Raw genomic sequence first — 15,294 nt, 5'->3', positions numbered from 1 at the left:
TGCAATACAGCATATAGTAACTACAGTTACTAATGCTGTACATTGCCCCCCATGACTTATTTATTTTATAACTGGAAGTTTGCATCTTTTGATACCCCTCTCCCTCCCCCAATTCCCCTTCCTTCTGGTAACAATCAACCTGTTCTCCGTATGACCTTGGTGTGTTTTTAAAAATTCCACAAATAAGTGAGATCATACAGTATTTGTCTTTCTTTTTTTTAAAAAAATTATTTATGGCTTTTCACCCCACGAGTACAGGAGCTAGAATCTGCTCCTTCCTGCTCCGTCGCTATCTTCCTGAGAACTAAGGGGGGTGGAAATGGGAGGGAGGTGGGGAGCATGGGGCGGGGGAGGCTGGGTTGGGAGAAATAGACAAAAAACTGTACTTGAAAATTAACTGAATAAAATTTAAAAAATTTATTTAGTTATTTTTCAAGTACAGTTTTCTGTCTATCGCTTCTCAGCCTTTTGGCTAAGATCAAGTGTAGTATTTTTCTTTCTTGATATGAGTTACTTCACTTAATATATTGCACTCAAGGCCCATCCCTGTCCTAGCAATTGGCAAGAATTCCTTCTTTTTGTTTGGGACTGTAGTCCATTGTATACACTGCTATTTGAGTTAACAGTCAAGGAGCATAGACATAACAGTTACAAATACAAACTAGAGAACATGAGAATAGGGTACAGACTTGGCTGACCACTCACTTTTACATTTGTTTGTAACTCTAGCCTGACTACCTGTTTTAACTCATAGGCTAAAGGTAACTTATTCTTAGTGACCAGTTCTGGGTCTGGGAAGGAATTCTAATGTAATGAGACTACCTCCTCCTTGAAATGTATAAAAATTAAAAAATTCACTTTAAGAGCTACAGAGTCAAATGTATTTATTAGAACCTCTGGGTAAAGATTGCTACTCAGATCTAGTTTCTAGATTTTGACCATTTATCAATAGTTTTCATTTTTACCTTTGATACAAGACAATATGCCTAAGTTCCAGCTCATGGTCCTTATTTTCTTAGCCTAATGTCTGTAAGTCCTGCTACTCGATCTCTTAGAACCTGAATTTAATGACCCTAGACTGTTTCTTCATGACTCTAGTACCATTTTTTATTTGTCCTCTGATCCTGATAGTGTTCAGTACTTCTGAGACACTGTATGTCTCTTCCCCCCAGCACAAATTTCACTGTACTCATAGCATCTAGCTTTCCTAGTGATTGGTGAACTCTGTTGTCTATGTAGTTCAGTCTGCAAATATCAAAAATCAGTACATTTTTTTGTTTTCAAAGATATATTGATATTTCACAATTGGGCAAATACAGAATTTGTTTTTCCTAAATGAAGTAATTTAATCTACTACATTTGAAATATTCATGGAAATATGGATCACCATAAAGAACAAAGCTGAGTTTCCTATAGATAATTGCTGCAGTGGAATCAGCTACTAATAAAATGTACCTGACACTAACATCTATTTTTTGTATAACTGAACAAAATCTTATTATATCTTTTCTATATGCTTCTAAAAATACAGTATGTATTTTAGAGCTGAACTATATGCCAGAGGTTCATTTCTAAAGTTATTTCATATTTTGTTTCAAGTTATGCTTAGTAGTCTCATGCAACTTTGATTGGAAATCATTGAATTCTCTTGAAGTGGGTAAACAGTGAGTATAAAGGGAAAATTTAATACTATGTAGAAAATAGATAAAGTTGTTACAAGAAAAATAAAAATTTTGGAGGAGAAAATCACTTTCTTTAAATTGAATGTGGAAAAAAATAACTTCTGAATTTTATTTCCCCAATACATGACAATCTGAATTGAATTGAATCTACTTCTACCCTGTGATTTCAATTTGTTCTTCCTTTCACTCCCCTTTTTCTGCCTCTTTTTAAATATCGCCCACCTATCCAAGGATTTTTGCAAAAGTAATTATAAATAATAATTCTGGAAAACAAACTCATTTTTTCTCAACACAGAAGAAAGGCTGGACAAAAGGAGATTTCCAGTTGTGAGTATGCAAAGCCCAGAGTCTATTCACATATTATCATTTATTAATCATTGTATTTATTATTACTAACCTACTTTTGCCCACCCCTGTATATAAATATAAACATATATATCATTTATAAATGTTCTTCATAAAGAACATTTAGCAGTTTTTCTGCTCACTCTCAGAAGGCCAACATTTATCAGTAAGTATATCCCTTGTTACTGACTAGCTCAGGTCTACTAATGACTCTGAAGATATCTCCATTCACCATGTTCACTGTACTTAACTAGTTGTTCATATTTGGAACAGCACTCTGGCTTTAGTTTTCATTTGGATTTTTTACTTTACTGGATTCATTCTTTCCTGGGCATACATAGGTTCTAATTACTTTGGGATCCATAATGTGGCCTGCAACTACACTGTATTTCAGTATACATCCATTCTTGTTTAAGTTAAGATATTGCACATTCTACCTTGGGTTTGGTGGCTATCCCACTTAAAGCCTGTAGACACAGAGAAAAAGAGCATTTTGCTTCACATATAGCTGTAGAATGTATTTAGTGGTAGAAATGTTGCACCCAATAAATTGTAGATGAATTAAAAAATGAAATCTGGAAACCGTCAGTCAGGATTTATCTTCAGAGGGTAGAAGCCACTCAAGATAAAGTGAGAATGTAATTTTTCTACAGGAAATTCAATGGCTCATAGTGTCCTTGGGAGGTTTTAGAAACAGAACACGATCTGAGTGTAGTGGACTGAATTATTGCTGTCAATTCTTTTCTTTCTCCATGTTATAGGGTTGTATATCCAAGCTCTCTGTCATGTGACACTGAAGTGTTGCCCATTAAAACAGGGAGAGTATATGTCCTTACCCCATTCACTTTGATTAAGTGAACATAACACTATCCCAGTTCTCAGCAGAGGCTTTAGGAAGACTCTTGCATTTCTCTCACTCTCTCTGGTTTTTAATGCCCATCCTGAGAAAAGCATGCCCTAGGGGATTGCTGCTACTTCAGCCTGGATCTCAGAATAATAGATCTATGAAGCATAATTGAGCCTAATCTGCAGCCTCAAATAGAGCTGTCACAGCCAATTCATAAATTCATGAGAAGAAAATGTAGACAACTTAAATTCTGAGCAAAAGTTGACTATTCAATGGTAGTTTTGAGAATGGATCTGAAAGTCACACCACAGAAATGAGTCGCCAAAGAAAAATTCTCAGAGCCTACCACATAATATTTTCATTATATCCAGGTGACCAGAAGTTATTTACATGTACACAACCACCCATGATGGACATGTTTGCTTTATTCTGGGAGGTTATTTGCTGTGTTAATTTTATAATATTATAAAATAAAAGAATGCCTCTAAACATCGATTATGATTCAAAAAAAGACTTTATTTTAGAAATTTGTTATGAAAAGGTAGATGCATTATTTTTTTAAAGACAGAGTATATGAATGAGAAATTAGAAAGAACAACTATCGTCAACAAAGTTTAATAGCGATGAAAGAAATATGCTATAATGTAAATAATAGGATATAATTTTTTGCATATACTGGGTTAATATATATCTATACCTAGACCTATACCTAATTATATCATACCAGAATTGTGATAATGAAATGATGAATGATCATGTGTATACATATCTATCATCTTAACAAAGTTTAAAAGAACATTTACAAAGAAATCTTTCAAATAAAACATTGCTAATGAAATACTATTTAGCTGAAAGTAAAAACCCACCTTTTTTTAGTGCAGTTTGACAATACTGTATATCCCAAGTTTTAACACTACTCAGAGCCTTAACCTAATAATTACATTTCTAGGCATTTCTCTTAAAGGAAAAAACAGAGTTGTGAATATGAGTGCTTTCAAAAGAATGTTCAATGTAAGGAAAATTGTAATACTGAATATTTTGAAATACCACTAATTATCCAATAAGAGAGGACTGGTAGAATAAATTATTCTTCATCCATTGAACTGAATATTATCAGAAAGCAGCAAAATAAAGTATAAATAATTGCATGTTTTATAAACCATAATACTAGTAGTTGACTTAGTGCTCTATTATGTATTATTGGTAAGGCCAGGAGCAAGTTACTTACTCCTTTAAGTTTTCTTATCGCTAAAATGAAGATAATATACCCACCCCAAATTATTACGGTGCAGATCATTGAAAGATGCCTTTAAACTACTTAGATTAGAAACTGGCACTCAGTATATTGTGGTTTTTATTATCACTATGAAGCACTATGATAATAATAATATCAGAAAAATATTTTATATAACATTAGAAAATGCTTATATAAACTGAAAAATCTATGTCATTAATCAGTACATGTAATGGGATTCTAATTTTGTGGCAAAATACACAGAAATGAAAATGCATAGAAGAAAGAGGATGAGATGAAAATTAAATTATTTTTATCTTTATTGTATATAAAATTTTGTTAGGTTTTCAAAATGACTGTTTCTTTCATTGTCAGAAAAAACGTTATGATTTATTAGTGTCAACAAACTGGTTATACAGGTAGTTATCTAGGTAATAATTTTGTTTTATTTATAGAAATATTATTTGTCATCAAACAGATCAAAATAATATATTTTCAAGAATCTTTGAAACAATAGGCTAAATATCTTATTCATTAAGAAGAGATTTAAGGAGCACGTTCTTTTATGTCTATTTATAGAGATTTTTTCATTTGCAACCCATCATACCCTGTTAATGCATTTTAGAAAAAGAATAGACAAAGCAAAAACTAATATTCCAAAGGGAGTCAAGAAACACAAGGTAAACTATGCAGAAGGGAAATCAAAATCAGAAAAGCTTAGAGAAGAGTATACCTTGCCATGCCATAATACCAAACTTATTTGGAGAGAGAGAACTGATCATTGTGGGCAATCTACTGAAGCTAAGCAAGGCGAAAAATGTTTGTATCACATTGAAGCTGTCCAGAGATGTGAGGCAAACTGTTCAATGTTGCCAGAAACAATCATGAATTCAGCGGCAACTCTCCTCTCCCCACCACCACCATACATACACACACACACTCACGTGCACATACATATTCAAATTCTTATTCTTTGACTAATGGTTCTAAACCAGGCCTATATAGACCTATCAAATATAAACCTTACATTTTTATCCCCATCATGAGTAGAAAAGGCATTCTCTCCTCAATGTGGATAAAAAATTATTCATGCTTCTGTTATTTCCCAGAACTACTGGTTCCAGGAAAACTAGGTAAAGATCAGAACAATTAACCACTATATTATTTTAGGGTTCTCCAAATCTATGGAATAATGGACAATAGATATAATGATTATTACATAATTCTACCATGCTTCTTCCTCTACAAATTGCTAACCTGAATTTGCTTCCCAAAATTTGTTATATCACTTTTATTTTTCTGTAATACCATTTTTTTCTCATTTTTCTCCCCTGGAACCCAGTTAACTAGAAACATTAGTCCCATTTTATTTTGCGGCTTTCAGGTCATGTTCTTTGAGCAAGTCAAACACATATAATCAGTAGGCTAATATTATGAATGTAGTGAAATAGTTCTTCCACAAGACAGATTTTAATTATGATTCTATTTAAAGGATATCAGTAACATGATAAAGTTTACATTTACTATTCTTTTATAAAGTAATTTGGACTTCATGATTTTTGGGGGCTGAAATCTGTTTTATTATCTGCTTTGAAAGATGTGTTCAAAATATTCAAATGCTGATAACTCCTACCCAAAATAATTATATTACTTTGTTGAAAAGTTTAATTTGTAATCCATAGTAGATGAGTTACTATGATTATGACTAAATCTTATTTTTTAAATTCATAACTTCTACTTAGCAGGCATACATGAAAAAGCAGTGCTATATGCATTCTCTAAGACAGGCTTATCAAGCATTGAACCAAAGCATTCTCTTCTCCTCCTAAATTTAATAGTAGCAGAGATCTAAAAAAATAAATTTCAACTAAAGCTAAAATATCACAGCCAGCAAATGATCATTTATATGCTTTGTTGTTGAAAGTAGCACCCATAGTATTGAAAGCAATACCACCTTCAAATTTCCCCATTCTTTATCAATACAGAGACTTTTGACCACAACTTAGTTATAATTTTTAAATTTAATTTAATTTTTTTATTGATTATGCCATTACAGTTGTTCTATTCCCCCCTTCATTTCCCCTCCACCCTACCCCCCATCCCCACCATTACCCCCCTTTAGTTTATGACCACGTGTCTTAAGTTCTTTAGATTCTATATTTCCCATACTATTCTTGCCCACCATCTATTTTCTATCTACCATCTATGCTACTTATATTCTGTACCTTCGCCCCCCTTCTCCTCCTCCCACTCCCCTGTTGCTAACCCTCCTTGAGATCTTCATTTCTATGTTTCCACTCCTGATCTAGCTGTCCTTTTAGTTTGATTACAGTCAACTGATAAAGAACCAAGAATTCTTCTAAGCACTCCTAACTCAATTAATTTTCCCCTTAACCCTCTGAGTACAAAATACCACTATCTCCATTATACAGACAAGGCAATTAAGACTCTAAGCTTAACTAAATTGCCCAAGATCACTCAGATGATAATAGAAGGGGTATATCAAATGATTCCTCCTATATAAAATCTTTACACAGGTTTCTCATACTTACAACAGACAAGATAGAAATAGGAAACAGAATGAGAACTAAATATATAGTGACCAACTGTCCTGGCTTGCCCAGGATTGAAGAGTTTTCTTAGAATGTGCACCTTCCAGTGCTAAAACCAGACAGGTCCTAGTACACTGGGATAAAGTGGTTATCCTGAAATAGCTACTAAATGTAAAATTGTCAAGATAACGTTTGACTCCTAGTAAGTATGTACTGTGTTTTACTGATTAATAATCAGCCTGAGAAACAAATCTCAAAACTTTAAAGTAAGACATTTTAGCTCACAACTTCGTGGGTCAGTAATTTAGCCTGCCTTCTGCTGGTCTCATCAGGGTTCATTCATGCAACTGAAGTTGCCTGGACTTACTCACATGTATGGTGGTGGCTGCTGGCTTTGTTTGTGCTGGCTATTGCCTAGGATGACAGGGGTGACAGGGAATATATGCCTAGCAAGCTAGCATGAACCAATTCTTATGTCAACTATCACAGGCTTCTCCAAAGCAGTAATAGAGTACTCTCAATAGTCTCATAGTTCTCTCCTAATTCCTTAGTAAATTCATCTTCCCACCCCATAAAGATGTTTTCACAACTTATTAAATATAACCCCTCATTCTATTTCTCAGGTGATAGCCTTATTATTAATCTAGCTGAGAAAAATCAAAACAATCAGAAAAAACCTTCTCAGTCTTCTTCTAGCAAGCTGCTCACTCTAATTAGATTTAACATTGGTAGAATGGATAGACTATGCATCTAATGCCAACCCTTTTTGCTTGTTGTAGTGAATGCACTAGCTCTTCCTTACTAAAATGTTTGCTCTAGTCATGGATTGGAAAACACAATAGTATTACAATGGTGATTCTTCCCAGTTTTATCTATAGGTTCAACACTATCTTTATCAAAACACCAGCAGGATTTTCTTGGGGGGTAGAAATTGACAAGCTGATCCTAAAATTTATATGGAAATGCACATATCCAGAGTAACTAAAATAATCTTTAAAACAAAGAACAAAGTTCCTGTTTCAAACTTAATAAGCCACAGTAATCAAGGCAATATGGTACTGTCATTCAGACAGGCATATACAATAGGTGCTGGGCCAGATCCATGGCCAATCCATTATGGACAAAAAGGTCAAGGTAATATAGCTCAGAAAAGATGGTCTTTTTGACAACCTTACTGCGATAATTGGATACCCACATTATAAGGCAATTATAATATAATTGGTTATCCACAGATGCAAAAGATAAATTTAGCCTCTTACTTTACAAAACGCACAAAAATTATCTCAAATGGATAATTAATTTAAATATAAGAGCCCAAACTATAAAAGTTCTAGAGAACAACATAAAAAATATCTTTATGAACTCCAGTTAGGCAAAGAGTTCTTAGATATGACACCAAGAGCAAGATCCACACACATACAAAAGAGACTGATGTATTGCACCTTTGTGCTTCAAACCACACCATTATGAAAACTCAAAGTTTGGGCAACAATGTGGAGACTCTAGAGCCCTAATACACTGCTGACAAGAATATGCCATTTTGAAAACATGTTGGTACTTCTTTAAAAGTTTATCATAAATTTTTCATACAACCCGATAATTCTGGTCCTAGGTATCCATCAAAGAGAAATGAAAACACATTGTTCTCAGAAAGACTTGCACATAAATTGTCATGCAAAATTATTCAAAATGGCTCCAAATGGTAAATATCCAAACGTCTGAAAATTGGTGAGTGAATAAACAAAATATGCTCTTTTATATAATGGAATACTGCCAGTCAAAAGCAATACACTGGTGAAGCATGCTACAAAGTGTAAGAACCTTAAAAACAGGACTAGTGAAAGAAGCCAGATTCAAGATACTCTATGTCACATAAATCTATTTTAAGAAGTGTCTAGAAAACTCAGTTATATAAACAGAAAGCACATTAGTGGCTGTCTTGGACTGGAGGTTAGAATGGGGATTAACTGCAAATAGGCATGAAGGATCTTTCCATGGTGATGAAAAGATTTAAATTGGATTAGAGTGATGGTTGCACAAGTCCAAAAATTTACTAAAAATCACTGAATTGTATATTTACAGTGAGTGGGTATTGTATTCTGTAAATTACAACTCAGTGAAACTACTAACCACGAGGAGGAGGAGACATATTGGCTCTGATTAGTCAGCCACAGAGAACATAAAGTGGCCAAGGGGAAAGAATGAGGAGCTAAAAAGACAAAGGAGAGGGAAGGAACTTGGATGAGAGTTGGATTCTGAGGCCAGAGGATAAAATATGGCCAGTGAAAAAAGTCCCAGTGGCAAATATGGCCAAGAATGTTTAAACTTTAAATGATGTTAGATTTCCAAATTTGCTACTGCAGTATGAAAACACAGAGAATGCAGCATAAACTCTTTTCTTTCTCACACAATACAGCTTTTAATTATATAACTAACCACATACTCCCCTTTACTAATGTGTAAGAAATACCTCACTCATTCTGTTTGTGATGGATCACTGGAAGTAATGCCACTATGAGGTCCTTTGACCAAAAAAAAAGCATAAATTTAGTCAAATCTACCTACCATAGAGCTAAGAATAGTGTACTCTGGTTCTGTGAAATGCAGATGATGGTTGCAATTTACAAACTGAATTTTGGAAGAACCTCCATTTATGGTTTACTTTCTGATTTTTCTATCCTGAAATACATGGGACTAATACAAAAGTGACCAACCTCCTAGGTATAGGACAGGAGATACTTTGGCAGGAGGACCCACGGATTGACTCTTGGATCCATCATTGCCAGTCCAGTTTCTTCCTTCATTTGCTCAGATTTATGTTATTACTGACCATACCTAACATAACATAACATCAGTAGAATGATTCAGGGTCATTTTCCAAAAACAGACGAATTTCTTGTCTCATAAAATGGTGCAGACACAATGGTTTAGTGCCACACACTTAAGGTTCATATAGACCTTTGTTTAAATCTAAGCCCTATTATTGGTTTGCTATGCATACTTGGAAAAATACTTTAAACATTGTTGAAGCTTATTTTACTCATATGCAAAAATGAGGATAGTTAGACTTAATTCATAAGGAGCTTCTACGATACTCTAATTAATATATATACATATTATAGTGCATTACATATAGTAGATAAATGGATTTAGAGATAATTTTACTATCTATTATTTCATTCACCAGTTTTTCCTATTGGTATTGTCAACACGCATGATTTACAATTTAGATAACCTCCTTAGAGGTTTTCTGTTCAGCAGCCCTGTATTCCAGTGAGAAATGGTCTCTGTCTATCTATCTACCTACCTACCTATCCAACTATTCATCCATCCTTATCTATTAATACACTGTATCTAAAAATAATTTTAAGAGTGATTTTTATTATATTTAAAATATAGTTATTTCCACTGAATGGTACAATATACTCAAAGATTCCTCACATGAGGTACTACTATCAAACAATAAGATAGATTTCAAATAGGAAAACAGATTTCAGCATGCATTTGGGGAGTTGATCTTATCATTTTAGGGACATAGTTTGTATAACATGGAAAGATAATTCTGCTACTCTAAGTCCTACTGGGGAGCTATAAAGTAATTCTAATGTATTTTTTATAGTTTAAACATATAAAATTCTACATTCATAGATGCCTCAATTTTAAATTCTCTCATTTATACAAGGGATTTGTGTGATAAAATTATATCAGGCTATATTTCAAAAATGAAATCATTACGGGTTTGGAATTTATTTTCGCAATTATCTACTACATGCTGAGAAATCTTGGGGGAGTGAGTCTGTTTCAAGTTGTACATATTATGGAAGTAAGCTAGAAAATTTCTTTGCTGCCTCCAGAATCATTGATTTGCAGACAGTGAATTATTCACATGCTTTCTCCCCAGGTCTGTCTAACCCAAAACCCTCAGTTCTGGGATTACCCAGAAAAGTATAATGGTTATCCAATAGCCTAATATAAGAGAGCCTAATATTGATTTTTTGGAGAGTGCTAATGTATATAGCCCCAGCTAATTAGTGCCTGGATTGCGATTGATATATTATGGCTTTGGCAATTCTGTTTCTTTTGCCTTTGACTGGTCTAAGTGTGAGCATATGCATCCTATGTGGTAAGTGCACTACCTACCGTAGGGCCTCTGGGAATGTTGTTTCTCTCTGAAAAAGTATAATCATTCCTCCTTTGTTTTCTCCTTCGATGTGTGACCTTAAGACTATGATGCTTGGAGCTACTTGTAGCCATACAATTTCTATCAGTAATGAACTGAAGGAGTGTGGGTCCCAGAGACAATGTGGAACGAGAGTCAACCCAAAGACTGCCACAGTTTGACCTTCTGGTCAAATAAACAATAAACAATAAATGCTATTTTGACTTAGAGGTGTTCAATCTAGAACATGTACACATTTGGCTCATACAAAAACTTCCCTATGATACACAGCATGGATTGTACAAAAATATTCATATTCAGGTCCTTCAATAGTCTTTTCTAAAATGGATCTTCCTAAGAAGGGTATACATGTTACAGAGATGTTGATTCTTTTTTCCTTCTTTCCCTTTTACAAACTCCTTTGGTCCTTGTGAAAGAATGAAAACTTCCACTTTTCCCCTAAACATTGCCCCAGGTGGTAAAAACCTCCAGGATAGCAAACACAGGGACAATTGATCTATGATATAATCATCTTGATTTTGGGAAAGTGAATGACTCTAATTACTAGATAGCAAATAATTTTGTGAAGCAAGTGATTTCCAAGGAATTTAAAGGGGAATCAAGTTGTCAGCTAATAGATCATTAAAATACTATTTGCTGGTAGATTATTTGGTTAGTTTTGCATATAACAGGGGTTCAAAGAATTGAATTGCTAAAACCAAATTTCTGGTTCTTTCATCTGAATAATGTTTGTCAACACTATTACAAAATCTTAAAATGAGGATAAAAATCAACCCTGGTTCATCCTAGCCATAATTAATATCTATTCAGGATTACATAAATTACAAACAAGAAAAGGAAATCTCCATTAATCTCATTAAGAGACAAAAATTTTAATAAATTATTTTTATGGTTGGTGATAATTTCTCAAAATTTTGTCATATTTATATTCTTCTGATCAATTACATATTAATTAAAATCATGATTACACTCTACCCAAAAATTAAATGTAAAGCTTTATAGAAAATCTTAAAATATAATACTTCAAAATATATACATATTAGTCGTTGAAATATGATAGGGTAGTAAATAAAATAATTATAAGCAAAAAATACATTACATTAGAATGATCTGATTGGAGAAATGAAATAAAAAGGCTAATTCCAATTTAAAAAATAGTAAGTAGCATTTCCAATGATTAAAAAAGAACTGTCCATTGATGTTTAAGCAGTGATAATAGATAACAAGATAGTAAGTTATTTGTAGTTCATTGGAACTACCTAAAATGTGATACAGCAATATCACCACTTACAATTCACTACAAATTGTCTCTTTTGACAGTATTTTAATATTGCAACTTGGAAATTAAGAGTTAAAAAGAAATGTACATGGGAGTACATAATTTTACACAAATAGTTTTCTCTAATACAAGAACAAAGGTTTAAAACAAAAACAACTACTGTATGTTCTCAATTATAAGGAGAGTCTTAAAAAGCCTAACTCATAGAAATATAGAGTAGATGGTGCTTGTCAGGGGCTGGGAGGTATCTGAAATGGGGTGATGTCAGCCAAAGGGTACAAAATCCCAGTTATTAAGACAAATAAGTTCTGGGATCTAATGCACAGCATGGCGACTATAATGATCAATACTGAATTATATAGTTGAAAGTTGTCAAGAAAGTAGATCTTAAATGTTAACACACGCATACACACAAAATTGTAATTATGTGAGGGGTGGGGATGTTAACTGACCTTACTGTGGTAATTATTTTGTAATATATACATGTGTGTAATCATTAAATTGCATATTTTAAACTTACATATGTTATAGCTCAATTATATCTCAATAAAGCTAGAGGGAAAAGATATTTACTCAGCATTTTGTATGCTGAAGGAAGAGTCTGTCACTGATTCAGAAATCTTTACTTTTTAGTGCCCCCAAAGTGCACCTCAAGCATTTATTATTAAAAAAATGTTTGCTGCCCTGGCTGGTGTAGCTCAGTGGATTGAGCTCAGGCCTGCGAACCAGACAATCACGGTTCGATCCCAGTCAGGGAACATACTGGGGTTGCAGGCAGGTTCCCTGCAGGCCAGTTCCCAGCAGGGGACGCATGAAAGGCAACCATACATTGATGTTTCTCTCCCTCTCTCCTTCCCTTCCCCTCTAAAGATAAATAAATAAAATCTTTTAAAAAATGTTTGCTGTAGTTTTATATAGTCAAATTGTATAAGAGGTTAGTGTTCAATTTGGTAAAACTCTGTTATAATCTACATTGCCAAAAATACTGGTACCAACCATGTATTGGTACCAACCATGTCTTGTTTTATTGTTTTAGTAAATTTAAAATTTCAACAAAAATGTTTGAGACTGTTTTACCTTTTAAGTATGTGTATTTTGTCTATTTTTATAGTTGTTTGATCATTTAATTATTACCATTTATTACATAACATTATATTTTACTTAAGATGTGTTTTTTTCCTACCTGCTTTTAAAACCAGAAAATACATCTTTTTAGTTCCTGATACCCTTCATTTAAAACTATGGATTATGCAAGTAGCTTAATTCTTGGGAAAAAATAAAAGCAACCTTAATACATAAATCAGTATAAAAGCAAAAAAGAAAGAGAAATGTACTTTTAAAAGAAATTGGCCTGTATTAAAAGCCCTCATAAATAGAATTAAGTTTAAATATATGTTGAAAATATGCTCGCTATTTGTAGTGAAAATACCATAAATTCTCAATAGAAAATACTTATAATGCGCAAAAATAAAATTCAGCACTAATGGAGGGACTTCCGCCAAGATGGAGGCATAGATGGAAACATTGTGTCTTCTTGCACAACCAAGTTTAAAGACAACAAATTTTTAGTAAAACAAATACGCAGCCATAACACAGAAAATTAAATTACCAAAGTCCAACAGCAAGGAACCCTTCAGCTAGACCGGTAAGAGGGGCGGAGCCAGTGGATGACAGAGCAGGGTTGTGCAGGAAAATACGGCCAGATGGACCTAGGCAAGCAGTAAGTGGTTGGCGAATCCCCAGGTGTGGGGCTGCAACAGGCCGTCCCAGTGAGGGCACAAGGCAGCAGGCTGACCTCGGTCACACATTCGTGCGCAGATAAACTAGCAAAGGAGTGAGCAGTGAGACAGAAGGTGCAGGCCCCACCGGGGAAGCAGCAGAGGGGACGACTATTGCCCCCCTCTGACCCTGCCCCCACATACAGCATCACAAACCAGTGACCTGGGTGGCCCACCCTGGTGAACACCTAAGGCTCCGCTCCTCATACATAAAGGTGCAAACAGAGCAAACATGGCTCAAGAAGAACTCAAACTCCCAGAGCCCATAACTCTAAGCAACGAAGAAATACCCAAACTTTCAGATGCACAGTTCAAAACACTGGTCACCAGGATACTCACAGAACTGGTTGATTTTAGTCACAAATTAGAGGAACATATGAAGGTGAAACTAATTGAAATGAAGGGAAATGCACAGGAAAGAAATGGTGATGGAAAGGAAACTGGGACTCAAATCAAGGGAGTGGATCAGAAGGAAGAAAAAAATGACCAAACAGAAAAATATGAAGAAACAAGAATTCAAACAAATGAGGAGAGGCTTAGGAATCTCCAGGACATCTTTAAACGCTCCAACATCCGAATTATAGAGGTACCAGAAGAGGGAAAGAAACAGCCACCAGTCAAAACTTATTTGAACAAATAATAAAGGAGAATTTCCCCAATCTGGCAAAGGAAATAGACTTCCAGGAAATCCAGGAAGCTCACAGAGTCCCAAAGAAGTTGGACCCAAGAAGAAACACACCAAGGCACATCATCATTACATTAGCCAAGATTAAAACGAAGGAGAGAATCCAAGAAGCAGCAAGAGCTAAGGGGACAGTCACCTACAAAGGAGTCCCCATCAGACTGTCAGCAGATTTCTCAAAAGAGACCTTACAGGCAAGAAGAGGCTGGAAAGAAGTATTCCAAGTCATGAAATCCAAAGACCTACATCCAAGATTGATCTATCCAGCAAACTTTCATTTAGAATGGAAGGGCAGGACTTCCGCCAAGATGGAGGTATAGGTGGATGTGCCGTGCCTTCTCACACAACCAAGTTTAGGGACAACTAAATGTTAGCATCAGAAAACACAACCAGAACACGGAAAATTGAACTTTTCGGAAGTCCGTTAACAACAAATTCTTCAGCCCGACCGGTAAGGGGCGAAACCGGCGTCTGGTGAGGGATTGCACAGGAGGGCTCCGTCGGACCGGGCGCGGAATCCAGACGCGAGAATCCAGACGCACGGGTTCCAAACGCAGGATTGGACCTAGTGAGCGACCGAGCAACCCACCGGGTGAGCGACTGCTGAGGAGACAGTGGGGAGGCGGTGCTGCGTGTTGACTGCGGTTGCCTATTTGTGGGCGAGCGGACAGGCGAGGGAGTGGGCGGTCGGACCGGGGCCGGCGGTCCCCGTGGC

General features: G+C 35.1%; 1 pseudogene; it reads left to right on the top strand.

The window, feature by feature from the left end:
- The first annotated feature begins 452 nt into the window (after positions 1-452).
- On the top strand, positions 453-629 carry LOC119058903 (uncharacterized; annotated as a pseudogene).
- The last annotated feature ends 14,665 nt before the right edge of the window (positions 630-15,294 follow it).

Source organism: Artibeus jamaicensis, unplaced genomic scaffold (assembly GCF_021234435.1).
Source record: "Artibeus jamaicensis isolate MK-2021 breed Jamaican fruit bat unplaced genomic scaffold, CSHL_Jam_final scaffold_1283, whole genome shotgun sequence".
Lineage (NCBI taxonomy): Eukaryota > Metazoa > Chordata > Mammalia > Chiroptera > Phyllostomidae > Artibeus > Artibeus jamaicensis.
This window is presented reverse-complemented; position numbering and strand designations above follow the sequence as displayed.